The sequence below is a fragment of the Ambystoma mexicanum genome, chromosome 2q (genome assembly GCF_040938575.1).
Source record: "Ambystoma mexicanum isolate Mex_15411 chromosome 2q, UKY_AmexF1_1, whole genome shotgun sequence".
Taxonomy (NCBI): Eukaryota; Metazoa; Chordata; class Amphibia; order Caudata; family Ambystomatidae; genus Ambystoma; species Ambystoma mexicanum.
Window position 1 is genome coordinate 128,923,900 of NC_090924.1, and position 27,755 is coordinate 128,951,654.

Genomic DNA, 27,755 nt, shown 5'->3' on the forward strand with positions numbered 1-27,755 from the left:
CTCTGAAATGGTCCATATTAGTTACATAGGTTAGTGTACCAAAGAAATAATACATTTTCATATACAGCTTCTTCATTTCTGTGTTCTGAGGGATTACCAGTTGTAAGAAATGCACTTGCCGGTACAGTGATTCCCTGGCTTTCTCTGGCCCGAGAAAGCTTTTCCTCTGAAGTGGGAACAGAAGTTGGACTGCTTCTGCTGAACTTCCTGAAAGCAGAGCTGGCGGGAGGAGGGACTTTTTGAGTGCTGGGAAAATTTGAGCTGGAAATTTGCATCGGCTGGACAGAGATTGCTTGGAGCAGCCAAAATATAATAACGGCCATGGCGCTCAAGTAAAGCAGAAAGCTTTTAGTATACACCTTTTGCACTCTTGTCAATGAAGCTGGGCTCTGTGAATGCTCACCCTACGCAAGAAAAGAGAACAGACTTTGCTGGTGACCTAAATATATCTCGCCTGATCGAGCACGATCGAGCTCTGAGTGAGCAGCTGTGCAATGGTCATCTTTACCAAAGGGGAGATGCTGCTTTTTCCAGTGTCACGCCCATGCTCTCAGGGCTGGAGGGAGGAGGGCTGCTTTTTGTTTTTACAGGCAAAAGGAAAGGCCCAGCCCTCAGAGCTTCTGCCAATGCAGATCCCAGCAGGTGCAAAATAAAGGCTCTCCCCCACCTTGCCAGCTGCAGATTGATCAGAAGACTGCTAGTCTAGTGTGTTGGGCCACTTTCTCTCTTCTGTGTATCGTCCCCTCTTATTACATAAACAGCATAAGAGGAATAAAGGAAGGAAGGAAGGAAGGAAGGAACAGTGTATCGCAAGCACCTTCCACCCTGATGTCAATGGGCCACCAACCTTCGGGATGAGGAGGAGACCTGTGAAGACAGTCAGAGCGTGCCGACTGGGGCATTCATTTGGCTCATACACCGACAAGGCTTTCAGCGGCAGGAACAAACTTCAGGAATAGGCATTCTTGGCCTCGAATCCTAAGGGGGGTGCAAACGCTGAGGACAATTCCGTCAAATGCTCAAAGGACCGTGGCTCGTTGGTCTAGGGGTATGATTCTCACTTTGGGTGCGAGAGGTCCCGGGTTCAAATCCCGGACGAGCCCAATCAAGGTGGTTAACTTGAGCTCCTTTTTTTTGTTTTTTCAATGTTATTTTCATTGGACAGACTCTCTGGTTTTCTCGGTAAGCAGTAGTCGATGAACAATTCACTTCCTGAACCTCTTTGCGTGCCATGTCCTTGCGACAAGCACTTTGTGTTCTCTGTTAGCTCTCAGTAACATTCCTTGATTTGCTTGTGAGTTTTGGCCGTCCGATCTCAAAGTGGAAATATGTCCTTCCCTCTGTACGCTGCATAGGCCCTCAGCTGGCATACTTGTATATGTGCGCATGCTTGATAGGACGTATGTTTTAGGCTGGATTGTGTGAGCTTCAGGCGCAAGGCATTTGATTAGTCTTTAAGCAGGTCCACTTGCACTGCCCTTTGCACCTGTTCTCCCAGTCCCTACAAAGGTGAGCAAGCAGCTGTTTCTGTAGTGTAGTGGTTATCACGTTCGCCTCACACGCGAAAGGTCCCCGGTTCGAGACGGGGCAGAAACACTCTCTGCTGGCATTTTACACAAAATAGTTTTTTTCCCCTTTTGTCACACACAAATGTAAAGTATGAACTTATTTGCGTTCCCATGGAAATAGCATATGCTCTCAAGAGCTTGAGAAATACACTGGGAAGGCAAGCATCCTCACATGTATTCTGTATATGGGGCCAATAAAAAAATGCACGCGCTTGCATTTTGTGTATGTAATGTTGCAGAGCACAGAGAGGATTTATTTTCCCTACTGCTGGGTATTTGGGTCTCTGGGATCACAGTTGGGTCCGCTCCGTCCTCTGAAATGGTCCATATTAGTTACATAGGTTAGTGTACCAAAGAAATAATACATTTTCATATACAGCTTCTTCATTTCTGTGTTCTGAGGGATTACCAGTTGTAAGAAATGCACTTGCCGGTACAGTGATTCCCTGGCTTTCTCTGGCCCGAGAAAGCTTTTCCTCTGAAGTGGGAACAGAAGTTGGACTGCTTCTGCTGAACTTCCTGAAAGCAGAGCTGGCGGGAGGAGGGACTTTTTGAGTGCTGGGAAAATTTGAGCTGGAAATTTGCATCGGCTGGACAGAGATTGCTTGGAGCAGCCAAAATATAATAACGGCCATGGCGCTCAAGTAAAGCAGAAAGCTTTTAGTATACACCTTTTGCACTCTTGTCAACGAAGCTGGGCTCTGTGAATGCTCACCCTACGCAAGAAAAGAGAACAGACTTTGCTGGTGACCTAAATATATCTCGCCTGATCGAGCACGATCAAGCTCTGAGTGAGCAGCTGTGCAATGGTCATCTTTACCAAAGGGGAGATGCTGCTTTTTCCAGTGTCACGCCCATGCTCTCAGGGCTGGAGGGAGGAGGGCTGCTTTTTGTTTTTACAGGCAAAAGGAAAGGCCCAGCCCTCAGAGCTTCTGCCAATGCAGATCCCAGCAGGTGCAAAATAAAGGCTCTCCCCCACCTTGCCAGCTGCAGATTGATCAGAAGACTGCTAGTCTAGTGTGTTGGGCCACTTTCTCTCTTCTGTGTATCGTCCCCTCTTATTACATAAACAGCATAAGAGGAATAAAGGAAGGAAGGAAGGAAGGAAGGAAGGAACAGTGTATCGCAAGCACCTTCCACCCTGATGTCAATGGGCCACCAACCTTCGGGATGAGGAGGAGACCTGTGAAGACAGTCAGAGCGTGCCGACTGGGGCATTCATTTGGCTCATACACCGACAAGGCTTTCAGCGGCAGGAACAAACTTCAGGAATAGGCATTCTTGGCCTCGAATCCTAAGGGGGGTGCAAACGCTGAGAACAATTCCGTCAAATGCTCAAAGGACCGTGGCTCGTTGGTCTAGGGGTATGATTCTCGCTTTGGGTGCGAGAGGTCCCGGGTTCAAATCCCGGACGAGCCCAATCAAGGTGGTTAACTTGAGCTCCTTTTTTTTGTTTTTTCAATGTTATTTTCATTGGACAGACTCTCTGGTTTTCTCGGTAAGCAGTAGTCGATGAACAATTCACTTCCTGAACCTCTTTGCGTGCCATGTCTTTGCGACAAGCACTTTGTGTTCTCTGTTAGCTCTCAGTAACATTCCTTGATTTGCTTGTGAGTTTTGGCCGTCCGATCTCAAAGTGGAAATATGTCCTTCCCTCTGTACGCTGCATAGGCCCTCAGCTGGCATACTTGTATATGTGCGCATGCTTGATAGGACGTATGTTTTAGGCTGGATTGTGTGAGCTTCAGGCGCAAGGCATTTGATTAGTCTTTAAGCAGGTCCACTTGCACTGCCCTTTGCACCTGTTCTCCCAGTCCCTACAAAGGTGAGCAAGCAGCTGTTTCTGTAGTGTAGTGGTTATAAAGGTCCCCGGTTCGAGACCGGGCAGAAACACTCTCTGCTGGCATTTTACACAAAATAGTTTTTTTCCCCTTTTGTCACACACAAATGTAAAGTATGAACTTATTTGCGTTCCCATGGAAATAGCATATGCTCTCAAGAGCTTGAGAAATACACTGGGAAGGCAAGCATCCTCACATGTATTCTGTATATGGGGCCAATAAAAAAATGCACGCGCTTGCATTTTGTGTATGTAATGTTGCAGAGCACAGAGAGGATTTATTTTCCCTACTGCTGGGTATTTGGGTCTCTGGGATCACAGTTGGGTCCGCTCCGTCCTCTGAAATGGTCCATATTAGTTACATAGGTTAGTGTACCAAAGAAATAATACATTTTCATATACAGCTTCTTCATTTCTGTGTTCTGAGGGATTACCAGTTGTAAGAAATGCACTTGCCGGTACAGTGATTCCCTGGCTTTCTCTGGCCCGAGAAAGCTTTTCCTCTGAAGTGGGAACAGAAGTTGGACTGCTTCTGCTGAACTTCCTGAAAGCAGAGCTGGCGGGAGGAGGGACTTTTTGAGTGCTGGGAAAATTTGAGCTGGAAATTTGCATCGGCTGGACAGAGATTGCTTGGAGCAGCCAAAATATAATAACGGCCATGGCGCTCAAGTAAAGCAGAAAGCTTTTAGTATACACCTTTTGCACTCTTGTCAACGAAGCTGGGCTCTGTGAATGCTCACCCTACGCAAGAAAAGAGAACAGACTTTGCTGGTGACCTAAATATATCTCGCCTGATCGAGCACGATCGAGCTCTGAGTGAGCAGCTGTGCAATGGTCATCTTTACCAAAGGGGAGATGCTGCTTTTTCCAGTGTCACGCCCATGCTCTCAGGGCTGGAGGGAGGAGGGCTGCTTTTTGTTTTTACAGGCAAAAGGAAAGGCCCAGCCCTCAGAGCTTCTGCCAATGCAGATCCCAGCAGGTGCAAAATAAAGGCTCTCCCCCACCTTGCCAGCTGCAGATTGATCAGAAGACTGCTAGTCTAGTGTGTTGGGCCACTTTCTCTCTTCTGTGTATCGTCCCCTCTTATTACATAAACAGCATAAGAGGAATAAAGGAAGGAAGGAAGGAAGGAAGGAACAGTGTATCGCAAGCACCTTCCACCCTGATGTCAATGGGCCACCAACCTTCGGGATGAGGAGGAGACCTGTGAAGACAGTCAGAGCGTGCCGACTGGGGCATTCATTTGGCTCATACACCGACAAGGCTTTCAGCGGCAGGAACAAACTTCAGGAATAGGCATTCTTGGCCTCGAATCCTAAGGGGGGTGCAAACGCTGAGGACAATTCCGTCAAATGCTCAAAAGACCGTGGCTCGTTGGTCTAGGGGTATGATTCTCGCTTTGGGTGCGAGAGGTCCCGGGTTCAAATCCCGGACGAGCCCAATCAAGGTGGTTAACTTGAGCTCCTTTTTTTTGTTTTTTCAATGTTATTTTCATTGGACAGACTCTCTGGTTTTCTCGGTAAGCAGTAGTCGATGAACAATTCACTTCCTGAACCTCTTTGCGTGCCATGTCCTTGCGACAAGCACTTTGTGTTCTCTGTTAGCTCTCAGTAACATTCCTTGATTTGCTTGTGAGTTTTGGCCGTCCGATCTCAAAGTGGAAATATGTCCTTCCCTCTGTACGCTGCATAGGCCCTCAGCTGGCATACTTGTATATGTGCGCATGCTTGATAGGACGTATGTTTTACGCTGGATTGTGTGAGCTTCAGGCGCAAGGCATTTGATTAGTCTTTAAGCAGGTCCACTTGCACTGCCCTTTGCACCTGTTCTCCCAGTCCCTACAAAGGTGAGCAAGCAGCTGTTTCTGTAGTGTAGTGGTTATCACGTTCGCCTCACACGCGAAAGGTCCCCGGTTCGAGACCGGGCAGAAACACTCTCTGCTGGCATTTTACACAAAATAGTTTTTTTCCCCTTTTGTCACACACAAATGTAAAGTATGAACTTATTTGCGTTCCCATGGAAATAGCATATGCTCTCAAGAGCTTGAGAAATACACTGGGAAGGCAAGCATCCTCACATGTATTCTGTATATGGGGCCAATAAAAAAATGCACGCGCTTGCATTTTGTGTATGTAATGTTGCAGAGCACAGAGAGGATTTATTTTCCCTACTGCTGGGTATTTGGGTCTCTGGGATCACAGTTGGGTCCGCTCCGTCCTCTGAAATGGTCCATATTAGTTACATAGGTTAGTGTACCAAAGAAATAATACATTTTCATATACAGCTTCTTCATTTCTGTGTTCTGAGGGATTACCAGTTGTAAGAAATGCACTTGCCGGTACAGTGATTCCCTGGCTTTCTCTGGCCCGAGAAAGCTTTTCCTCTGAAGTGGGAACAGAAGTTGGACTGCTTCTGCTGAACTTCCTGAAAGCAGAGCTGGCGGGAGGAGGGACTTTTTGAGTGCTGGGAAAATTTGAGCTGGAAATTTGCATCGGCTGGACAGAGATTGCTTGGAGCAGCCAAAATATAATAACGGCCATGGCGCTCAAGTAAAGCAGAAAGCTTTTAGTATACACCTTTTGCACTCTTGTCAACGAAGCTGGGCTCTGTGAATGCTCACCCTACGCAAGAAAAGAGAACAGACTTTGCTGGTGACCTAAATATATCTCGCCTGATCGAGCACGATCGAGCTCTGAGTGAGCAGCTGTGCAATGGTCATCTTTACCAAAGGGGAGATGCTGCTTTTTCCAGTGTCACGCCCATGCTCTCAGGGCTGGAGGGAGGAGGGCTGCTTTTTGTTTTTACAGGCAAAAGGAAAGGCCCAGCCCTCAGAGCTTCTGCCAATGCAGATCCCAGCAGGTGCAAAATAAAGGCTCTCCCCCACCTTGCCAGCTGCAGATTGATCAGAAGACTGCTAGTCTAGTGTGTTGGGCCACTTTCTCTCTTCTGTGTATCGTCCCCTCTTATTACATAAACAGCATAAGAGGAATAAAGGAAGGAAGGAAGGAAGGAAGGAACAGTGTATCGCAAGCACCTTCCACCCTGATGTCAATGGGCCACCAACCTTCGGGATGAGGAGGAGACCTGTGAAGACAGTCAGAGCGTGCCGACTGGGGCATTCATTTGGCTCATACACCGACAAGGCTTTCAGCGGCAGGAACAAACTTCAGGAATAGGCATTCTTGGCCTCGAATCCTAAGGGGGGTGCAAACGCTGAGGACAATTCCGTCAAATGCTCAAAGGACCGTGGCTCGTTGGTCTAGGGGTATGATTCTCGCTTTGGGTGCGAGAGGTCCCGGGTTCAAATCCCGGACGAGCCCAATCAAGGTGGTTAACTTGAGCTCCTTTTTTTTGTTTTTTCAATGTTATTTTCATTGGACAGACTCTCTGGTTTTCTCGGTAAGCAGTAGTCGATGAACGATTCACTTCCTGAACCTCTTTGCGTGCCATGTCCTTGCGACAAGCACTTTGTGTTCTCTGTTAGCTCTCAGTAACATTCCTTGATTTGCTTGTGAGTTTTGGCCGTCCGATCTCAAAGTGGAAATATGTCCTTCCCTCTGTACGCTGCATAGGCCCTCAGCTGGCATACTTGTATATGTGCGCATGCTTGATAGGACGTATGTTTTAGGCTGGATTGTGTGAGCTTCAGGCGCAAGGCATTTGATTAGTCTTTAAGCAGGTCCACTTGCACTGCCCTTTGCACCTGTTCTCCCAGTCCCTACAAAGGTGAGCAAGCAGCTGTTTCTGTAGTGTAGTGGTTATCACGTTCGCCTCACACGCGAAAGGTCCCCGGTTCGAGACCGGGCAGAAACACTCTCTGCTGGCATTTTACACAAAATAGTTTTTTTCCCCTTTTGTCACACACAAATGTAAAGTATGAACTTATTTGCGTTCCCATGGAAATAGCATATGCTCTCAAGAGCTTGAGAAATACACTGGGAAGGCAAGCATCCTCACATGTATTCTGTATATGGGGCCAATAAAAAAATGCACGCGCTTGCATTTTGTGTATGTAATGTTGCAGAGCACAGAGAGGATTTATTTTCCCTACTGCTGGGTATTTGGGTCTCTGGGATCACAGTTGGGTCCGCTCCGTCCTCTGAAATGGTCCATATTAGTTACATAGGTTAGTGTACCAAAGAAATAATACATTTTCATATACAGCTTCTTCATTTCTGTGTTCTGAGGGATTACCAGTTGTAAGAAATGCACTTGCCGGTACAGTGATTCCCTGGCTTTCTCTGGCCCGAGAAAGCTTTTCCTCTGAAGTGGGAACAGAAGTTGGACTGCTTCTGCTGAACTTCCTGAAAGCAGAGCTGGCGGGAGGAGGGACTTTTTGAGTGCTGGGAAAATTTGAGCTGGAAATTTGCATCGGCTGGACAGAGATTGCTTGGAGCAGCCAAAATATAATAACGGCCATGGCGCTCAAGTAAAGCAGAAAGCTTTTAGTATACACCTTTTGCACTCTTGTCAACGAAGCTGGGCTCTGTGAATGCTCACCCTACGCAAGAAAAGAGAACAGACTTTGCTGGTGACCTAAATATATCTCGCCTGATCGAGCACGATCGAGCTCTGAGTGAGCAGCTGTGCAATGGTCATCTTTACCAAAGGGGAGATGCTGCTTTTTCCAGTGTCACGCCCATGCTCTCAGGGCTGGAGGGAGGAGGGCTGCTTTTTGTTTTTACAGGCAAAAGGAAAGGCCCAGCCCTCAGAGCTTCTGCCAATGCAGATCCCAGCAGGTGCAAAATAAAGGCTCTCCCCCACCTTGCCAGCTGCAGATTGATCAGAAGACTGCTAGTCTAGTGTGTTGGGCCACTTTCTCTCTTCTGTGTATCGTCCCCTCTTATTACATAAACAGCATAAGAGGAATAAAGGAAGGAAGGAAGGAAGGAAGGAAGGAACAGTGTATCGCAAGCACCTTCCACCCTGATGTCAATGGGCCACCAACCTTCGGGATGAGGAGGAGACCTGTGAAGACAGTCAGAGCGTGCCGACTGGGGCATTCATTTGGCTCATACACCGACAAGGCTTTCAGCGGCAGGAACAAACTTCAGGAATAGGCATTCTTGGCCTCGAATCCTAAGGGGGGTGCAAACGCTGAGGACAATTCCGTCAAATGCGCAAAGGACCGTGGCTCGTTGGTCTAGGGGTATGATTCTCTCTTTGGGTGCGAGAGGTCCCGGGTTCAAATCCCGGACGAGCCCAATCAAGGTGGTTAACTTGAGCTCCTTTTTTTTGTTTTTTCAATGTTATTTTCATTGGACAGACTCTCTGGTTTTCTCGGTAAGCAGTAGTCGATGAACAATTCACTTCCTGAACCTCTTTGCGTGCCATGTCCTTGCGACAAGCACTTTGTGTTCTCTGTTAGCTCTCAGTAACATTCCTTGATTTGCTTGTGAGTTTTGGCCGTCCGATCTCAAAGTGGAAATATGTCCTTCCCTCTGTACGCTGCATAGGCCCTCAGCTGGCATACTTGTATATGTGCGCATGCTTGATAGGACGTATGTTTTACGCTGGATTGTGTGAGCTTCAGGCGCAAGGCATTTGATTAGTCTTTAAGCAGGTCCACTTGCACTGCCCTTTGCACCTGTTCTCCCAGTCCCTACAAAGGTGAGCAAGCAGCTGTTTCTGTAGTGTAGTGGTTATCACGTTCGCCTCACACGCGAAAGGTCCCCGGTCCGAGACCGGGCAGAAACACTCTCTGCTGGCATTTTACACAAAATAGTTTTTTTCCCCTTTTGTCACACACAAATGTAAGGTATGAACTTATTTGCGTTCCCATGGAAATAGCATATGCTCTCAAGAGCTTGAGAAATACACTGGGAAGGCAAGCATCCTCACATGTATTCTGTATATGGGGCCAATAAAAAAATGCACGCGCTTGCATTTTGTGTATGTAATGTTGCAGAGCACAGAGAGGATTTATTTTCCCTACTGCTGGGTATTTGGGTCTCTGGGATCACAGTTGGGTCCGCTCCGTCCTCTGAAATGGTCCATATTAGTTACATAGGTTAGTGTACCAAAGAAATAATACATTTTCATATACAGCTTCTTCATTTCTGTGTTCTGAGGGATTACCAGTTGTAAGAAATGCACTTGCCGGTACAGTGATTCCCTGGCTTTCTCTGGCCCGAGAAAGCTTTTCCTCTGAAGTGGGAACAGAAGTTGGACTGCTTCTGCTGAACTTCCTGAAAGCAGAGCTGGCGGGAGGAGGGACTTTTTGAGTGCTGGGAAAATTTGAGCTGGAAATTTGCATCGGCTGGACAGAGATTGCTTGGAGCAGCCAAAATATAATAACGGCCATGGCGCTCAAGTAAAGCAGAAAGCTTTTAGTATACACCTTTTGCACTCTTGTCAACGAAGCTGGGCTCTGTGAATGCTCACCCTACGCAAGAAAAGAGAACAGACTTTGCTGGTGACCTAAATATATCTCGCCTGATCGAGCACGATCGAGCTCTGAGTGAGCAGCTGTGCAATGGTCATCTTTACCAAAGGGGAGATGCTGCTTTTTCCAGTGTCATGCCCATGCTCTCAGGGCTGGAGGGAGGAGGGCTGCTTTTTGTTTTTACAGGCAAAAGGAAAGGCCCAGCCCTCAGAGCTTCTGCCAATGCAGATCCCAGCAGGTGCAAAATAAAGGCTCTCCCCCACCTTGCCAGCTGCAGATTGATCAGAAGACTGCTAGTCTAGTGTGTTGGGCCACTTTCTCTCTTCTGTGTATCGTCCCCTCTTATTACATAAACAGCATAAGAGGAATAAAGGAAGGAAGGAAGGAAGGAAGGAACAGTGTATCGCAAGCACCTTCCACCCTGATGTCAATGGGCCACCAACCTTCGGGATGAGGAGGAGACCTGTGAAGACAGTCAGAGCGTGCCGACTGGGGCATTCATTTGGCTCATACACCGACAAGGCTTTCAGCGGCAGGAACAAACTTCAGGAATAGGCATTCTTGGCCTCGAATCCTAAGGGGGGTGCAAACGCTGAGGACAATTCCGTCAAATGCTCAAAGGACCGTGGCTCGTTGGTCTAGGGGTATGATTCTCGCTTTGGGTGCGAGAGGTCCCGGGTTCAAATCCCGGACGAGCCCAATCAAGGTGGTTAACTTGAGCTCCTTTTTTTTGTTTTTTCAATGTTATTTTCATTGGACAGACTCTCTGGTTTTCTCGGTAAGCAGTAGTCGATGAACAATTCACTTCCTGAACCTCTTTGCGTGCCATGTCCTTGCGACAAGCACTTTGTGTTCTCTGTTAGCTCTCAGTAACATTCCTTGATTTGCTTGTGAGTTTTGGCCGTCCGATCTCAAAGTGGAAATATGTCCTTCCCTCTGTACGCTGCATAGGCCCTCAGCTGGCATACTTGTATATGTGCGCATGCTTGATAGGACGTATGTTTTAGGCTGGATTGTGTGAGCTTCAGGCGCAAGGCATTTGATTAGTCTTTAAGCAGGTCCACTTGCACTGCCCTTTGCACCTGTTCTCCCAGTCCCTACAAAGGTGAGCAAGCAGCTGTTTCTGTAGTGTAGTGGTTATCACGTTCGCCTCACACGCGAAAGGTCCCCGGTTCGAGACCGGGCAGAAACACTCTCTGCTGGCATTTTACACAAAATAGTTTTTTTCCCCTTTTGTCACACACAAATGTAAAGTATGAACTTATTTGCGTTCCCATGGAAATAGCATATGCTCTCAAGAGCTTGAGAAATACACTGGGAAGGCAAGCATCCTCACATGTATTCTGTATATGGGGCCAATAAAAAAATGCACGCGCTTGCATTTTGTGTATGTAATGTTGCAGAGCACAGAGAGGATTTATTTTCCCTACTGCTGGGTATTTGGGTCTCTGGGATCACAGTTGGGTCCGCTCCGTCCTCTGAAATGGTCCATATTAGTTACATAGGTTAGTGTACCAAAGAAATAATACATTTTCATATACAGCTTCTTCATTTCTGTGTTCTGAGGGATTACCAGTTGTAAGAAATGCACTTGCCGGTACAGTGATTCCCTGGCTTTCTCTGGCCCGAGAAAGCTTTTCCTCTGAAGTGGGAACAGAAGTTGGACTGCTTCTGCTGAACTTCCTGAAAGCAGAGCTGGCGGGAGGAGGGACTTTTTGAGTGCTGGGAAAATTTGAGCTGGAAATTTGCATCGGCTGGACAGAGATTGCTTGGAGCAGCCAAAATATAATAACGGCCATGGCGCTCAAGTAAAGCAGAAAGCTTTTAGTATACACCTTTTGCACTCTTGTCAACGAAGCTGGGCTCTGTGAATGCTCACCCTACGCAAGAAAAGAGAACAGACTTTGCTGGTGACCTAAATATATCTCGCCTGATCGAGCACGATCGAGCTCTGAGTGAGCAGCTGTGCAATGGTCATCTTTACCAAAGGGGAGATGCTGCTTTTTCCAGTGTCACGCCCATGCTCTCAGGGCTGGAGGGAGGAGGGCTGCTTTTTGTTTTTACAGGCAAAAGGAAAGGCCCAGCCCTCAGAGCTTCTGCCAATGCAGATCCCAGCAGGTGCAAAATAAAGGCTCTCCCCCACCTTGCCAGCTGCAGATTGATCAGAAGACTGCTAGTCTAGTGTGTTGGGCCACTTTCTCTCTTCTGTGTATCGTCCCCTCTTATTACATAAACAGCATAAGAGGAATAAAGGAAGGAAGGAAGGAAGGAAGGAAGGAAGGAAGGAAGGAACAGTGTATCGCAAGCACCTTCCACCCTGATGTCAATGGGCCACCAACCTTCGGGATGAGGAGGAGACCTGTGAAGACAGTCAGAGCGTGCCGACTGGGGCATTCATTTGGCTCATACACCGACAAGGCTTTCAGCGGCAGGAACAAACTTCAGGAATAGGCATTCTTGGCCTCGAATCCTAAGGGGGGTGCAAACGCTGAGGACAATTCCGTCAAATGCGCAAAGGACCGTGGCTCGTTGGTCTAGGGGTATGATTCTCGCTTTGGGTGCGAGAGGTCCCAGGTTCAAATCCCGGACGAGCCCAATCAAGGTGGTTAACTTGAGCTCCTTTTTTTTGTTTTTTCAATGTTATTTTCATTGGACAGACTCTCTGGTTTTCTCGGTAAGCAGTAGTCGATGAACAATTCACTTCCTGAACCTCTTTGCGTGCCATGTCCTTGCGACAAGCACTTTGTGTTCTCTGTTAGCTCTCAGTAACATTCCTTGATTTGCTTGTGAGTTTTGGCCGTCCGATCTCAAAGTGGAAATATGTCCTTCCCTCTGTACGCTGCATAGGCCCTCAGCTGGCATACTTGTATATGTGCGCATGCTTGATAGGACGTATGTTTTACGCTGGATTGTGTGAGCTTCAGGCGCAAGGCATTTGATTAGTCTTTAAGCAGGTCCACTTGCACTGCCCTTTGCACCTGTTCTCCCAGTCCCTACAAAGGTGAGCAAGCAGCTGTTTCTGTAGTGTAGTGGTTATCACGTTCGCCTCACACGCGAAAGGTCCCCGGTCCGAGACCGGGCAGAAACACTCTCTGCTGGCATTTTACACAAAATAGTTTTTTTCCCCTTTTGTCACACACAAATGTAAGGTATGAACTTATTTGCGTTCCCATGGAAATAGCATATGCTCTCAAGAGCTTGAGAAATACACTGGGAAGGCAAGCATCCTCACATGTATTCTGTATATGGGGCCAATAAAAAAATGCACGCGCTTGCATTTTGTGTATGTAATGTTGCAGAGCACAGAGAGGATTTATTTTCCCTACTGCTGGGTATTTGGGTCTCTGGGATCACAGTTGGGTCCGCTCCGTCCTCTGAAATGGTCCATATTAGTTACATAGGTTAGTGTACCAAAGAAATAATACATTTTCATATACAGCTTCTTCATTTCTGTGTTCTGAGGGATTACCAGTTGTAAGAAATGCACTTGCCGGTACAGTGATTCCCTGGCTTTCTCTGGCCCGAGAAAGCTTTTCCTCTGAAGTGGGAACAGAAGTTGGACTGCTTCTGCTGAACTTCCTGAAAGCAGAGCTGGCGGGAGGAGGGACTTTTTGAGTGCTGGGAAAATTTGAGCTGGAAATTTGCATCGGCTGGACAGAGATTGCTTGGAGCAGCCAAAATATAATAACGGCCATGGCGCTCAAGTAAAGCAGAAAGCTTTTAGTATACACCTTTTGCACTCTTGTCAACGAAGCTGGGCTCTGTGAATGCTCACCCTACGCAAGAAAAGAGAACAGACTTTGCTGGTGACCTAAATATATCTCGCCTGATCGAGCACGATCGAGCTCTGAGTGAGCAGCTGTGCAATGGTCATCTTTACCAAAGGGGAGATGCTGCTTTTTCCAGTGTCACGCCCATGCTCTCAGGGCTGGAGGGAGGAGGGCTGCTTTTTGTTTTTACAGGCAAAAGGAAAGGCCCAGCCCTCAGAGCTTCTGCCAATGCAGATCCCAGCAGGTGCAAAATAAAGGCTCTCCCCCACCTTGCCAGCTGCAGATTGATCAGAAGACTGCTAGTCTAGTGTGTTGGGCCACTTTCTCTCTTCTGTGTATCGTCCCCTCTTATTACATAAACAGCATAAGAGGAATAAAGGAAGGAAGGAAGGAAGGAAGGAAGGAACAGTGTATCGCAAGCACCTTCCACCCTGATGTCAATGGGCCACCAACCTTCGGGATGAGGAGGAGACCTGTGAAGACAGTCAGAGCGTGCCGACTGGGGCATTCATTTGGCTCATACACCGACAAGGCTTTCAGCGGCAGGAACAAACTTCAGGAATAGGCATTCTTGGCCTCGAATCCTAAGGGGGGTGCAAACGCTGAGGACAATTCCGTCAAATGCTCAAAGGACCGTGGCTCGTTGGTCTAGGGGTATGATTCTCGCTTTGGGTGCGAGAGGTCCCGGGTTCAAATCCCGGACGAGCCCAATCAAGGTGGTTAACTTGAGCTCCTTTTTTTTGTTTTTTCAATGTTATTTTCATTGGACAGACTCTCTGGTTTTCTCGGTAAGCAGTAGTCGATGAACAATTCACTTCCTGAACCTCTTTGCGTGCCATGTCCTTGCGACAAGCACTTTGTGTTCTCTGTTAGCTCTCAGTAACATTCCTTGATTTGCTTGTGAGTTTTGGCCGTCCGATCTCAAAGTGGAAATATGTCCTTCCCTCTGTACGCTGCATAGGCCCTCAGCTGGCATACTTGTATATGTGCGCATGCTTGATAGGACGTATGTTTTAGGCTGGATTGTGTGAGCTTCAGGCGCAAGGCATTTGATTAGTCTTTAAGCAGGTCCACTTGCACTGCCCTTTGCACCTGTTCTCCCAGTCCCTACAAAGGTGAGCAAGCAGCTGTTTCTGTAGTGTAGTGGTTATCACGTTCGCCTCACACGCGAAAGGTCCCCGGTTCGAGACCGGGCAGAAACACTCTCTGCTGGCATTTTACACAAAATAGTTTTTTTCCCCTTTTGTCACACACAAATGTAAAGTATGAACTTATTTGCGTTCCCATGGAAATAGCATATGCTCTCAAGAGCTTGAGAAATACACTGGGAAGGCAAGCATCCTCACATGTATTCTGTATATGGGGCCAATAAAAAAATGCACGCGCTTGCATTTTGTGTATGTAATGTTGCAGAGCACAGAGAGGATTTATTTTCCCTACTGCTGGGTATTTGGGTCTCTGGGATCACAGTTGGGTCCGCTCCGTCCTCTGAAATGGTCCATATTAGTTACATAGGTTAGTGTACCAAAGAAATAATACATTTTCATATACAGCTTCTTCATTTCTGTGTTCTGAGGGATTACCAGTTGTAAGAAATGCACTTGCCGGTACAGTGATTCCCTGGCTTTCTCTGGCCCGAGAAAGCTTTTCCTCTGAAGTGGGAACAGAAGTTGGACTGCTTCTGCTGAACTTCCTGAAAGCAGAGCTGGCGGGAGGAGGGACTTTTTGAGTGCTGGGAAAATTTGAGCTGGAAATTTGCATCGGCTGGACAGAGATTGCTTGGAGCAGCCAAAATATAATAACGGCCATGGCGCTCAAGTAAAGCAGAAAGCTTTTAGTATACACCTTTTGCACTCTTGTCAACGAAGCTGGGCTCTGTGAATGCTCACCCTACGCAAGAAAAGAGAACAGACTTTGCTGGTGACCTAAATATATCTCGCCTGATCGAGCACGATCGAGCTCTGAGTGAGCAGCTGTGCAATGGTCATCTTTACCAAAGGGGAGATGCTGCTTTTTCCAGTGTCACGCCCATGCTCTCAGGGCTGGAGGGAGGAGGGCTGCTTTTTGTTTTTACAGGCAAAAGGAAAGGCCCAGCCCTCAGAGCTTCTGCCAATGCAGATCCCAGCAGGTGCAAAATAAAGGCTCTCCCCCACCTTGCCAGCTGCAGATTGATCAGAAGACTGCTAGTCTAGTGTGTTGGGCCACTTTCTCTCTTCTGTGTATCGTCCCCTCTTATTACATAAACAGCATAAGAGGAATAAAGGAAGGAAGGAAGGAAGGAAGGAACAGTGTATCGCAAGCACCTTCCACCCTGATGTCAATGGGCCACCAACCTTCGGGATGAGGAGGAGACCTGTGAAGACAGTCAGAGCGTGCCGACTGGGGCATTCATTTGGCTCATACACCGACAAGGCTTTCAGCGGCAGGAACAAACTTCAGGAATAGGCATTCTTGGCCTCGAATCCTAAGGGGGGTGCAAACGCTGAGGACAATTCCGTCAAATGCTCAAAGGACCGTGGCTCGTTGGTCTAGGGGTATGATTCTCGCTTTGGGTGCGAGAGGTCCCGGGTTCAAATCCCGGACGAGCCCAATCAAGGTGGTTAACTTGAGCTCCTTTTTTTTGTTTTTTCAATGTTATTTTCATTGGACAGACTCTCTGGTTTTCTCGGTAAGCAGTAGTCGATGAACAATTCACTTCCTGAACCTCTTTGCGTGCCATGTCCTTGCGACAAGCACTTTGTGTTCTCTGTTAGCTCTCAGTAACATTCCTTGATTTGCTTGTGAGTTTTGGCCGTCCGATCTCAAAGTGGAAATATGTCCTTCCCTCTGTACGCTGCATAGGCCCTCAGCTGGCATACTTGTATATGTGCGCATGCTTGATAGGACGTATGTTTTAGGCTGGATTGTGTGAGCTTCAGGCGCAAGGCATTTGATTAGTCTTTAAGCAGGTCCACTTGCACTGCCCTTTGCACCTGTTCTCCCAGTCCCTACAAAGGTGAGCAAGCAGCTGTTTCTGTAGTGTAGTGGTTATCACGTTCGCCTCACACGCGAAAGGTCCCCGGTTCGAGACCGGGCAGAAACACTCTCTGCTGGCATTTTACACAAAATAGTTTTTTTCCCCTTTTGTCACACACAAATGTAAAGTATGAACTTATTTGCGTTCCCATGGAAATAGCATATGCTCTCAAGAGCTTGAGAAATACACTGGGAAGGCAAGCATCCTCACATGTATTCTGTATATGGGGCCAATAAAAAAATGCACGCGCTTGCATTTTGTGTATGTAATGTTGCAGAGCACAGAGAGGATTTATTTTCCCTACTGCTGGGTATTTGGGTCTCTGGGATCACAGTTGGGTCCGCTCCGTCCTCTGAAATGGTCCATATTAGTTACATAGGTTAGTGTACCAAAGAAATAATACATTTTCATATACAGCTTCTTCATTTCTGTGTTCTGAGGGATTACCAGTTGTAAGAAATGCACTTGCCGGTACAGTGATTCCCTGGCTTTCTCTGGCCCGAGAAAGCTTTTCCTCTGAAGTGGGAACAGAAGTTGGACTGCTTCTGCTGAACTTCCTGAAAGCAGAGCTGGCGGGAGGAGGGACTTTTTGAGTGCTGGGAAAATTTGAGGTGGAAATTTGCATCGGCTGGACAGAGATTGCTTGGAGCAGCCAAAATATAATAACGGCCATGGCGCTCAAGTAAAGCAGAAAGCTTTTAGTATACACCTTTTGCACTCTTGTCAATGAAGCTGGGCTCTGTGAATGCTCACCCTACGCAAGAAAAGAGAACAGACTTTGCTGGTGACCTAAATATATCTCGCCTGATCGAGCACGATCGAGCTCTGAGTGAGCAGCTGTGCAATGGTCATCTTTACCAAAGGGGAGATGCTGCTTTTTCCAGTGTCACGCCCATGCTCTCAGGGCTGGAGGGAGGAGGGCTGCTTTTTGTTTTTACAGGCAAAAGGAAAGGCCCAGCCCTCAGAGCTTCTGCCAATGCAGATCCCAGCAGGTGCAAAATAAAGGCTCTCCCCCACCTTGCCAGCTGCAGATTGATCAGAAGACTGCTAGTCTAGTGTGTTGGGCCACTTTCTCTCTTCTGTGTATCGTCCCCTCTTATTACATAAACAGCATAAGAGGAATAAAGGAAGGAAGGAAGGAAGGAAGGAACAGTGTATCGCAAGCACCTTCCACCCTGATGTCAATGGGCCACCAACCTTCGGGATGAGGAGGAGACCTGTGAAGACAGTCAGAGCGTGCCGACTGGGGCATTCATTTGGCTCATACACCGACAAGGCTTTCAGCGGCAGGAACAAACTTCAGGAATAGGCATTCTTGGCCTCGAATCCTAAGGGGGGTGCAAACGCTGAGGACAATTCCGTCAAATGCTCAAAGGACCGTGGCTCGTTGGTCTAGGGGTATGATTCTCACTTTGGGTGCGAGAGGTCCCGGGTTCAAATCCCGGACGAGCCCAATCAAGGTGGTTAACTTGAGCTCCTTTTTTTTGTTTTTTCAATGTTATTTTCATTGGACAGACTCTCTGGTTTTCTCGGTAAGCAGTAGTCGATGAACAATTCACTTCCTGAACCTCTTTGCGTGCCATGTCCTTGCGACAAGCACTTTGTGTTCTCTGTTAGCTCTCAGTAACATTCCTTGATTTGCTTGTGAGTTTTGGCCGTCCGATCTCAAAGTGGAAATATGTCCTTCCCTCTGTACGCTGCATAGGCCCTCAGCTGGCATACTTGTATATGTGCGCATGCTTGATAGGACGTATGTTTTAGGCTGGATTGTGTGAGCTTCAGGCGCAAGGCATTTGATTAGTCTTTAAGCAGGTCCACTTGCACTGCCCTTTGCACCTGTTCTCCCAGTCCCTACAAAGGTGAGCAAGCAGCTGTTTCTGTAGTGTAGTGGTTATCACGTTCGCCTCACACGCGAAAGGTCCCCGGTTCGAGACCGGGCAGAAACACTCTCTGCTGGCATTTTACACAAAATAGTTTTTTTCCCCTTTTGTCACACACAAATGTAAAGTATGAACTTATTTGCGTTCCCATGGAAATAGCATATGCTCTCAAGAGCTTGAGAAATACACTGGGAAGGCAAGCATCCTCACATGTATTCTGTATATGGGGCCAATAAAAAAATGCACGCGCTTGCATTTTGTGTATGTAATGTTGCAGAGCACAGAGAGGATTTATTTTCCCTACTGCTGGGTATTTGGGTCTCTGGGATCACAGTTGGGTCCGCTCCGTCCTCTGAAATGGTCCATATTAGTTACATAGGTTAGTGTACCAAAGAAATAATACATTTTCATATACAGCTTCTTCATTTCTGTGTTCTGAGGGATTACCAGTTGTAAGAAATGCACTTGCCGGTACAGTGATTCCCTGGCTTTCTCTGGCCCGAGAAAGCTTTTCCTCTGAAGTGGGAACAGAAGTTGGACTGCTTCTGCTGAACTTCCTGAAAGCAGAGCTGGCGGGAGGAGGGACTTTTTGAGTGCTGGGAAAATTTGAGGTGGAAATTTGCATCGGCTGGACAGAGATTGCTTGGAGCAGCCAAAATATAATAACGGCCATGGCGCTCAAGTAAAGCAGAAAGCTTTTAGTATACACCTTTTGCACTCTTGTCAATGAAGCTGGGCTCTGTGAATGCTCACCCTACGCAAGAAAAGAGAACAGACTTTGCTGGTGACCTAAATATATCTCGCCTGATCGAGCACGATCGAGCTCTGAGTGAGCAGCTGTGCAATGGTCATCTTTACCAAAGGGGAGATGCTGCTTTTTCCAGTGTCACGCCCATGCTCTCAGGGCTGGAGGGAGGAGGGCTGCTTTTTGTTTTTACAGGCAAAAGGAAAGGCCCAGCCCTCAGAGCTTCTGCCAATGCAGATCCCAGCAGGTGCAAAATAAAGGCTCTCCCCCACCTTGCCAGCTGCAGATTGATCAGAAGACTGCTAGTCTAGTGTGTTGGGCCACTTTCTCTCTTCTGTGTATCGTCCCCTCTTATTACATAAACAGCATAAGAGGAATAAAGGAAGGAAGGAAGGAAGGAAGGAACAGTGTATCGCAAGCACCTTCCACCCTGATGTCAATGGGCCACCAACCTTCGGGATGAGGAGGAGACCTGTGAAGACAGTCAGAGCGTGCCGACTGGGGCATTCATTTGGCTCATACACCGACAAGGCTTTCAGCGGCAGGAACAAACTTCAGGAATAGGCATTCTTGGCCTCGAATCCTAAGGGGGGTGCAAACGCTGAGGACAATTCCGTCAAATGCTCAAAGGACCGTGGCTCGTTGGTCTAGGGGTATGATTCTCACTTTGGGTGCGAGAGGTCCCGGGTTCAAATCCCGGACGAGCCCAATCAAGGTGGTTAACTTGAGCTCCTTTTTTTTGTTTTTTCAATGTTATTTTCATTGGACAGACTCTCTGGTTTTCTCGGTAAGCAGTAGTCGATGAACAATTCACTTCCTGAACCTCTTTGCGTGCCATGTCCTTGCGACAAGCACTTTGTGTTCTCTGTTAGCTCTCAGTAACATTCCTTGATTTGCTTGTGAGTTTTGGCCGTCCGATCTCAAAGTGGAAATATGTCCTTCCCTCTGTACGCTGCATAGGCCCTCAGCTGGCATACTTGTATATGTGCGCATGCTTGATAGGACGTATGTTTTAGGCTGGATTGTGTGAGCTTCAGGCGCAAGGCATTTGATTAGTCTTTAAGCAGGTCCACTTGCACTGCCCTTTGCACCTGTTCTCCCAGTCCCTACAAAGGTGAGCAAGCAGCTGTTTCTGTAGTGTAGTGGTTATCACGTTCGCCTCACACGCGAAAGGTCCCCGGTTCGAGACCGGGCAGAAACACTCTCTGCTGGCATTTTACACAAAATAGTTTTTTTCCCCTTTTGTCACACACAAATGTAAAGTATGAACTTATTTGCGTTCCCATGGAAATAGCATATGCTCTCAAGAGCTTGAGAAATACACTGGGAAGGCAAGCATCCTCACATGTATTCTGTATATGGGGCCAATAAAAAAATGCACGCGCTTGCATTTTGTGTATGTAATGTTGCAGAGCACAGAGAGGATTTATTTTCCCTACTGCTGGGTATTTGGGTCTCTGGGATCACAGTTGGGTCCGCTCCGTCCTCTGAAATGGTCCATATTAGTTACATAGGTTAGTGTACCAAAGAAATAATACATTTTCATATACAGCTTCTTCATTTCTGTGTTCTGAGGGATTACCAGTTGTAAGAAATGCACTTGCCGGTACAGTGATTCCCTGGCTTTCTCTGGCCCGAGAAAGCTTTTCCTCTGAAGTGGGAACAGAAGTTGGACTGCTTCTGCTGAACTTCCTGAAAGCAGAGCTGGCGGGAGGAGGGACTTTTTGAGTGCTGGGAAAATTTGAGCTGGAAATTTGCATCGGCTGGACAGAGATTGCTTGGAGCAGCCAAAATATAATAACGGCCATGGCGCTCAAGTAAAGCAGAAAGCTTTTAGTATACACCTTTTGCACTCTTGTCAACGAAGCTGGGCTCTGTGAATGCTCACCCTACGCAAGAAAAGAGAACAGACTTTGCTGGTGACCTAAATATATCTCGCCTGATCGAGCACGATCGAGCTCTGAGTGAGCAGCTGTGCAATGGTCATCTTTACCAAAGGGGAGATGCTGCTTTTTCCAGTGTCACGCCCATGCTCTCAGGGCTGGAGGGAGGAGGGCTGCTTTTTGTTTTTACAGGCAAAAGGAAAGGCCCAGCCCTCAGAGCTTCTGCCAATGCAGATCCCAGCAGGTGCAAAATAAAGGCTCTCCCCCACCTTGCCAGCTGCAGATTGATCAGAAGACTGCTAGTCTAGTGTGTTGGGCCACTTTCTCTCTTCTGTGTATCGTCCCCTCTTATTACATAAACAGCATAAGAGGAATAAAGGAAGGAAGGAAGGAAGGAACAGTGTATCGCAAGCACCTTCCACCCTGATGTCAATGGGCCACCAACCTTCGGGATGAGGAGGAGACCTGTGAAGACAGTCAGAGCGTGCCGACTGGGGCATTCATTTGGCTCATACACCGACAAGGCTTTCAGCGGCAGGAACAAACTTCAGGAATAGGCATTCTTGGCCTCGAATCCTAAGGGGGGTGCAAACGCTGAGAACAATTCCGTCAAATGCTCAAAGGACCGTGGCTCGTTGGTCTAGGGGTATGATTCTCGCTTTGGGTGCGAGAGGTCCCGGGTTCAAATCCCGGACGAGCCCAATCAAGGTGGTTAACTTGAGCTCCTTTTTTTTGTTTTTTCAATGTTATTTTCATTGGACAGACTCTCTGGTTTTCTCGGTAAGCAGTAGTCGATGAACAATTCACTTCCTGAACCTCTTTGCGTGCCATGTCTTTGCGACAAGCACTTTGTGTTCTCTGTTAGCTCTCAGTAACATTCCTTGATTTGCTTGTGAGTTTTGGCCGTCCGATCTCAAAGTGGAAATATGTCCTTCCCTCTGTACGCTGCATAGGCCCTCAGCTGGCATACTTGTATATGTGCGCATGCTTGATAGGACGTATGTTTTAGGCTGGATTGTGTGAGCTTCAGGCGCAAGGCATTTGATTAGTCTTTAAGCAGGTCCACTTGCACTGCCCTTTGCACCTGTTCTCCCAGTCCCTACAAAGGTGAGCAAGCAGCTGTTTCTGTAGTGTAGTGGTTATAAAGGTCCCCGGTTCGAGACCGGGCAGAAACACTCTCTGCTGGCATTTTACACAAAATAGTTTTTTTCCCCTTTTGTCACACACAAATGTAAAGTATGAACTTATTTGCGTTCCCATGGAAATAGCATATGCTCTCAAGAGCTTGAGAAATACACTGGGAAGGCAAGCATCCTCACATGTATTCTGTATATGGGGCCAATAAAAAAATGCACGCGCTTGCATTTTGTGTATGTAATGTTGCAGAGCACAGAGAGGATTTATTTTCCCTACTGCTGGGTATTTGGGTCTCTGGGATCACAGTTGGGTCCGCTCCGTCCTCTGAAATGGTCCATATTAGTTACATAGGTTAGTGTACCAAAGAAATAATACATTTTCATATACAGCTTCTTCATTTCTGTGTTCTGAGGGATTACCAGTTGTAAGAAATGCACTTGCCGGTACAGTGATTCCCTGGCTTTCTCTGGCCCGAGAAAGCTTTTCCTCTGAAGTGGGAACAGAAGTTGGACTGCTTCTGCTGAACTTCCTGAAAGCAGAGCTGGCGGGAGGAGGGACTTTTTGAGTGCTGGGAAAATTTGAGCTGGAAATTTGCATCGGCTGGACAGAGATTGCTTGGAGCAGCCAAAATATAATAACGGCCATGGCGCTCAAGTAAAGCAGAAAGCTTTTAGTATACACCTTTTGCACTCTTGTCAACGAAGCTGGGCTCTGTGAATGCTCACCCTACGCAAGAAAAGAGAACAGACTTTGCTGGTGACCTAAATATATCTCGCCTGATCGAGCACGATCGAGCTCTGAGTGAGCAGCTGTGCAATGGTCATCTTTACCAAAGGGGAGATGCTGCTTTTTCCAGTGTCACGCCCATGCTCTCAGGGCTGGAGGGAGGAGGGCTGCTTTTTGTTTTTACAGGCAAAAGGAAAGGCCCAGCCCTCAGAGCTTCTGCCAATGCAGATCCCAGCAGGTGCAAAATAAAGGCTCTCCCCCACCTTGCCAGCTGCAGATTGATCAGAAGACTGCTAGTCTAGTGTGTTGGGCCACTTTCTCTCTTCTGTGTATCGTCCCCTCTTATTACATAAACAGCATAAGAGGAATAAAGGAAGGAAGGAAGGAAGGAAGGAACAGTGTATCGCAAGCACCTTCCACCCTGATGTCAATGGGCCACCAACCTTCGGGATGAGGAGGAGACCTGTGAAGACAGTCAGAGCGTGCCGACTGGGGCATTCATTTGGCTCATACACCGACAAGGCTTTCAGCGGCAGGAACAAACTTCAGGAATAGGCATTCTTGGCCTCGAATCCTAAGGGGGGTGCAAACGCTGAGGACAATTCCGTCAAATGCTCAAAGGACCGTGGCTCGTTGGTCTAGGGGTATGATTCTCGCTTTGGGTGCGAGAGGTCCCGGGTTCAAATCCCGGACGAGCCCAATCAAGGTGGTTAACTTGAGCTCCTTTTTTTTGTTTTTTCAATGTTATTTTCATTGGACAGACTCTCTGGTTTTCTCGGTAAGCAGTAGTCGATGAACAATTCACTTCCTGAACCTCTTTGCGTGCCATGTCCTTGCGACAAGCACTTTGTGTTCTCTGTTAGCTCTCAGTAACATTCCTTGATTTGCTTGTGAGTTTTGGCCGTCCGATCTCAAAGTGGAAATATGTCCTTCCCTCTGTACGCTGCATAGGCCCTCAGCTGGCATACTTGTATATGTGCGCATGCTTGATAGGACGTATGTTTTAGGCTGGATTGTGTGAGCTTCAGGCGCAAGGCATTTGATTAGTCTTTAAGCAGGTCCACTTGCACTGCCCTTTGCACCTGTTCTCCCAGTCCCTACAAAGGTGAGCAAGCAGCTGTTTCTGTAGTGTAGTGGTTATCACGTTCGCCTCACACGCGAAAGGTCCCCGGTTCGAGACCGGGCAGAAACACTCTCTGCTGGCATTTTACACAAAATAGTTTTTTTCCCCTTTTGTCACACACAAATGTAAAGTATGAACTTATTTGCGTTCCCATGGAAATAGCATATGCTCTCAAGAGCTTGAGAAATACACTGGGAAGGCAAGCATCCTCACATGTATTCTGTATATGGGGCCAATAAAAAAATGCACGCGCTTGCATTTTGTGTATGTAATGTTGCAGAGCACAGAGAGGATTTATTTTCCCTACTGCTGGGTATTTGGGTCTCTGGGATCACAGTTGGGTCCGCTCCGTCCTCTGAAATGGTCCATATTAGTTACATAGGTTAGTGTACCAAAGAAATAATACATTTTCATATACAGCTTCTTCATTTCTGTGTTCTGAGGGATTACCAGTTGTAAGAAATGCACTTGCCGGTACAGTGATTCCCTGGCTTTCTCTGGCCCGAGAAAGCTTTTCCTCTGAAGTGGGAACAGAAGTTGGACTGCTTCTGCTGAACTTCCTGAAAGCAGAGCTGGCGGGAGGAGGGACTTTTTGAGTGCTGGGAAAATTTGAGCTGGAAATTTGCATCGGCTGGACAGAGATTGCTTGGAGCAGCCAAAATATAATAACGGCCATGGCGCTCAAGTAAAGCAGAAAGCTTTTAGTATACACCTTTTGCACTCTTGTCAACGAAGCTGGGCTCTGTGAATGCTCACCCTACGCAAGAAAAGAGAACAGACTTTGCTGGTGACCTAAATATATCTCGCCTGATCGAGCACGATCGAGCTCTGAGTGAGCAGCTGTGCAATGGTCATCTTTACCAAAGGGGAGATGCTGCTTTTTCCAGTGTCACGCCCATGCTCTCAGGGCTGGAGGGAGGAGGGCTGCTTTTTGTTTTTACAGGCAAAAGGAAAGGCCCAGCCCTCAGAGCTTCTGCCAATGCAGATCCCAGCAGGTGCAAAATAAAGGCTCTCCCCCACCTTGCCAGCTGCAGATTGATCAGAAGACTGCTAGTCTAGTGTGTTGGGCCACTTTCTCTCTTCTGTGTATCGTCCCCTCTTATTACATAAACAGCATAAGAGGAATAAAGGAAGGAAGGAAGGAAGGAAGGAAGGAACAGTGTATCGCAAGCACCTTCCACCCTGATGTCAATGGGCCACCAACCTTCGGGATGAGGAGGAGACCTGTGAAGACAGAGCGTGCCGACTGGGGCATTCATTTGGCTCATACACCGACAAGGCTTTCAGCGGCAGGAACAAACTTCAGGAATAGGCATTCTTGGCCTCGAATCCTAAGGGGGGTGCAAACGCTGAGGACAATTCCGTCAAATGCGCAAAGGACCGTGGCTCGTTGGTCTAGGGGTATGATTCTCGCTTTGGGTGCGAGAGGTCCCGGGTTCAAATCCCGGACGAGCCCAATCAAGGTGGTTAACTTGAGCTCCTTTTTTTTGTTTTTTCAATGTTATTTTCATTGGACAGACTCTCTGGTTTTCTCGGTAAGCAGTAGTCGATGAACAATTCACTTCCTGAACCTCTTTGCGTGCCATGTCCTTGCGACAAGCACTTTGTGTTCTCTGTTAGCTCTCAGTAACATTCCTTGATTTGCTTGTGAGTTTTGGCCGTCCGATCTCAAAGTGGAAATATGTCCTTCCCTCTGTACGCTGCATAGGCCCTCAGCTGGCATACTTGTATATGTGCGCATGCTTGATAGGACGTATGTTTTACGCTGGATTGTGTGAGCTTCAGGCGCAAGGCATTTGATTAGTCTTTAAGCAGGTCCACTTGCACTGCCCTTTGCACCTGTTCTCCCAGTCCCTACAAAGGTGAGCAAGCAGCTGTTTCTGTAGTGTAGTGGTTATCACGTTCGCCTCACACGCGAAAGGTCCCCGGTCCGAGACCGGGCAGAAACACTCTCTGCTGGCATTTTACACAAAATAGTTTTTTTCCCCTTTTGTCACACACAAATGTAAGGTATGAACTTATTTGCGTTCCCATGGAAATAGCATATGCTCTCAAGAGCTTGAGAAATACACTGGGAAGGCAAGCATCCTCACATGTATTCTGTATATGGGGCCAATAAAAAAATGCACGCGCTTGCATTTTGTGTATGTAATGTTGCAGAGCACAGAGAGGATTTATTTTCCCTACTGCTGGGTATTTGGGTCTCTGGGATCACAGTTGGGTCCGCTCCGTCCTCTGAAATGGTCCATATTAGTTACATAGGTTAGTGTACCAAAGAAATAATACATTTTCATATACAGCTTCTTCATTTCTGTGTTCTGAGGGATTACCAGTTGTAAGAAATGCACTTGCCGGTACAGTGATTCCCTGGCTTTCTCTGGCCCGAGAAAGCTTTTCCTCTGAAGTGGGAACAGAAGTTGGACTGCTTCTGCTGAACTTCCTGAAAGCAGAGCTGGCGGGAGGAGGGACTTTTTGAGTGCTGGGAAAATTTGAGCTGGAAATTTGCATCGGCTGGACAGAGATTGCTTGGAGCAGCCAAAATATAATAACGGCCATGGCGCTCAAGTAAAGCAGAAAGCTTTTAGTATACACCTTTTGCACTCTTGTCAACGAAGCTGGGCTCTGTGAATGCTCACCCTACGCAAGAAAAGAGAACAGACTTTGCTGGTGACCTAAATATATCTCGCCTGATCGAGCACGATCGAGCTCTGAGTGAGCAGCTGTGCAATGGTCATCTTTACCAAAGGGGAGATGCTGCTTTTTCCAGTGTCATGCCCATGCTCTCAGGGCTGGAGGGAGGAGGGCTGCTTTTTGTTTTTACAGGCAAAAGGAAAGGCCCAGCCCTCAGAGCTTCTGCCAATGCAGATCCCAGCAGGTGCAAAATAAAGGCTCTCCCCCACCTTGCCAGCTGCAGATTGATCAGAAGACTGCTAGTCTAGTGTGTTGGGCCACTTTCTCTCTTCTGTGTATCGTCCCCTCTTATTACATAAACAGCATAAGAGGAATAAAGGAAGGAAGGAAGGAAGGAAGGAACAGTGTATCGCAAGCACCTTCCACCCTGATGTCAATGGGCCACCAACCTTCGGGATGAGGAGGAGACCTGTGAAGACAGTCAGAGCGTGCCGACTGGGGCATTCATTTGGCTCATACACCGACAAGGCTTTCAGCGGCAGGAACAAACTTCAGGAATAGGCATTCTTGGCCTCGAATCCTAAGGGGGGTGCAAACGCTGAGGACAATTCCGTCAAATGCTCAAAGGACCGTGGCTCGTTGGTCTAGGGGTATGATTCTCGCTTTGGGTGCGAGAGGTCCCGGGTTCAAATCCCGGACGAGCCCAATCAAGGTGGTTAACTTGAGCTCCTTTTTTTTGTTTTTTCAATGTTATTTTCATTGGACAGACTCTCTGGTTTTCTCGGTAAGCAGTAGTCGATGAACAATTCACTTCCTGAACCTCTTTGCGTGCCATGTCCTTGCGACAAGCACTTTGTGTTCTCTGTTAGCTCTCAGTAACATTCCTTGATTTGCTTGTGAGTTTTGGCCGTCCGATCTCAAAGTGGAAATATGTCCTTCCCTCTGTACGCTGCATAGGCCCTCAGCTGGCATACTTGTATATGTGCGCATGCTTGATAGGACGTATGTTTTAGGCTGGATTGTGTGAGCTTCAGGCGCAAGGCATTTGATT

The 27,755-nt window shown here is 47.5% G+C and overlaps 24 non-coding genes across 24 annotated transcripts; all 24 read left to right on the forward strand.

The window, feature by feature from the left end:
- Positions 1 to 1,031: 1,031 nt before the first annotated feature.
- On the forward strand, positions 1,032 to 1,103 carry TRNAP-UGG (transfer RNA proline (anticodon UGG)). The gene has a single exon. It is a non-coding gene; the product is annotated as a tRNA-Pro (tRNA).
- Positions 1,104 to 2,915: 1,812 nt separating this feature from the next.
- TRNAP-UGG (transfer RNA proline (anticodon UGG)) lies at positions 2,916 to 2,987 on the forward strand. The gene has a single exon. It is a non-coding gene; the product is annotated as a tRNA-Pro (tRNA).
- A 1,789-nt stretch (positions 2,988 to 4,776) lies between these two features.
- On the forward strand, positions 4,777 to 4,848 carry TRNAP-UGG (transfer RNA proline (anticodon UGG)). Its single transcript has one exon. It is a non-coding gene; the product is annotated as a tRNA-Pro (tRNA).
- A 420-nt stretch (positions 4,849 to 5,268) lies between these two features.
- Positions 5,269 to 5,341, forward strand: TRNAV-CAC (transfer RNA valine (anticodon CAC)). The gene has a single exon. It is a non-coding gene; the product is annotated as a tRNA-Val (tRNA).
- A 1,315-nt stretch (positions 5,342 to 6,656) lies between these two features.
- On the forward strand, positions 6,657 to 6,728 carry TRNAP-UGG (transfer RNA proline (anticodon UGG)). The gene has a single exon. It is a non-coding gene; the product is annotated as a tRNA-Pro (tRNA).
- A 420-nt stretch (positions 6,729 to 7,148) lies between these two features.
- TRNAV-CAC (transfer RNA valine (anticodon CAC)) lies at positions 7,149 to 7,221 on the forward strand. Its single transcript has one exon. It is a non-coding gene; the product is annotated as a tRNA-Val (tRNA).
- Positions 7,222 to 9,032: 1,811 nt separating this feature from the next.
- Positions 9,033 to 9,105, forward strand: TRNAV-CAC (transfer RNA valine (anticodon CAC)). The gene has a single exon. It is a non-coding gene; the product is annotated as a tRNA-Val (tRNA).
- Positions 9,106 to 10,420: 1,315 nt separating this feature from the next.
- Positions 10,421 to 10,492, forward strand: TRNAP-UGG (transfer RNA proline (anticodon UGG)). The gene has a single exon. It is a non-coding gene; the product is annotated as a tRNA-Pro (tRNA).
- Positions 10,493 to 10,912: 420 nt separating this feature from the next.
- Positions 10,913 to 10,985, forward strand: TRNAV-CAC (transfer RNA valine (anticodon CAC)). The gene has a single exon. It is a non-coding gene; the product is annotated as a tRNA-Val (tRNA).
- A 1,823-nt stretch (positions 10,986 to 12,808) lies between these two features.
- TRNAV-CAC (transfer RNA valine (anticodon CAC)) lies at positions 12,809 to 12,881 on the forward strand. The gene has a single exon. It is a non-coding gene; the product is annotated as a tRNA-Val (tRNA).
- Positions 12,882 to 14,200: 1,319 nt separating this feature from the next.
- TRNAP-UGG (transfer RNA proline (anticodon UGG)) lies at positions 14,201 to 14,272 on the forward strand. The gene has a single exon. It is a non-coding gene; the product is annotated as a tRNA-Pro (tRNA).
- A 420-nt stretch (positions 14,273 to 14,692) lies between these two features.
- Positions 14,693 to 14,765, forward strand: TRNAV-CAC (transfer RNA valine (anticodon CAC)). The gene has a single exon. It is a non-coding gene; the product is annotated as a tRNA-Val (tRNA).
- Positions 14,766 to 16,080: 1,315 nt separating this feature from the next.
- On the forward strand, positions 16,081 to 16,152 carry TRNAP-UGG (transfer RNA proline (anticodon UGG)). The gene has a single exon. It is a non-coding gene; the product is annotated as a tRNA-Pro (tRNA).
- Positions 16,153 to 16,572: 420 nt separating this feature from the next.
- TRNAV-CAC (transfer RNA valine (anticodon CAC)) lies at positions 16,573 to 16,645 on the forward strand. The gene has a single exon. It is a non-coding gene; the product is annotated as a tRNA-Val (tRNA).
- A 1,315-nt stretch (positions 16,646 to 17,960) lies between these two features.
- Positions 17,961 to 18,032, forward strand: TRNAP-UGG (transfer RNA proline (anticodon UGG)). Its single transcript has one exon. It is a non-coding gene; the product is annotated as a tRNA-Pro (tRNA).
- Positions 18,033 to 18,452: 420 nt separating this feature from the next.
- TRNAV-CAC (transfer RNA valine (anticodon CAC)) lies at positions 18,453 to 18,525 on the forward strand. The gene has a single exon. It is a non-coding gene; the product is annotated as a tRNA-Val (tRNA).
- A 1,315-nt stretch (positions 18,526 to 19,840) lies between these two features.
- TRNAP-UGG (transfer RNA proline (anticodon UGG)) lies at positions 19,841 to 19,912 on the forward strand. The gene has a single exon. It is a non-coding gene; the product is annotated as a tRNA-Pro (tRNA).
- Positions 19,913 to 20,332: 420 nt separating this feature from the next.
- TRNAV-CAC (transfer RNA valine (anticodon CAC)) lies at positions 20,333 to 20,405 on the forward strand. Its single transcript has one exon. It is a non-coding gene; the product is annotated as a tRNA-Val (tRNA).
- Positions 20,406 to 21,716: 1,311 nt separating this feature from the next.
- TRNAP-UGG (transfer RNA proline (anticodon UGG)) lies at positions 21,717 to 21,788 on the forward strand. Its single transcript has one exon. It is a non-coding gene; the product is annotated as a tRNA-Pro (tRNA).
- Positions 21,789 to 23,577: 1,789 nt separating this feature from the next.
- Positions 23,578 to 23,649, forward strand: TRNAP-UGG (transfer RNA proline (anticodon UGG)). Its single transcript has one exon. It is a non-coding gene; the product is annotated as a tRNA-Pro (tRNA).
- Positions 23,650 to 24,069: 420 nt separating this feature from the next.
- Positions 24,070 to 24,142, forward strand: TRNAV-CAC (transfer RNA valine (anticodon CAC)). Its single transcript has one exon. It is a non-coding gene; the product is annotated as a tRNA-Val (tRNA).
- Positions 24,143 to 25,457: 1,315 nt separating this feature from the next.
- Positions 25,458 to 25,529, forward strand: TRNAP-UGG (transfer RNA proline (anticodon UGG)). Its single transcript has one exon. It is a non-coding gene; the product is annotated as a tRNA-Pro (tRNA).
- Positions 25,530 to 25,949: 420 nt separating this feature from the next.
- On the forward strand, positions 25,950 to 26,022 carry TRNAV-CAC (transfer RNA valine (anticodon CAC)). Its single transcript has one exon. It is a non-coding gene; the product is annotated as a tRNA-Val (tRNA).
- A 1,315-nt stretch (positions 26,023 to 27,337) lies between these two features.
- On the forward strand, positions 27,338 to 27,409 carry TRNAP-UGG (transfer RNA proline (anticodon UGG)). The gene has a single exon. It is a non-coding gene; the product is annotated as a tRNA-Pro (tRNA).
- The last annotated feature ends 346 nt before the right edge of the window (positions 27,410 to 27,755 follow it).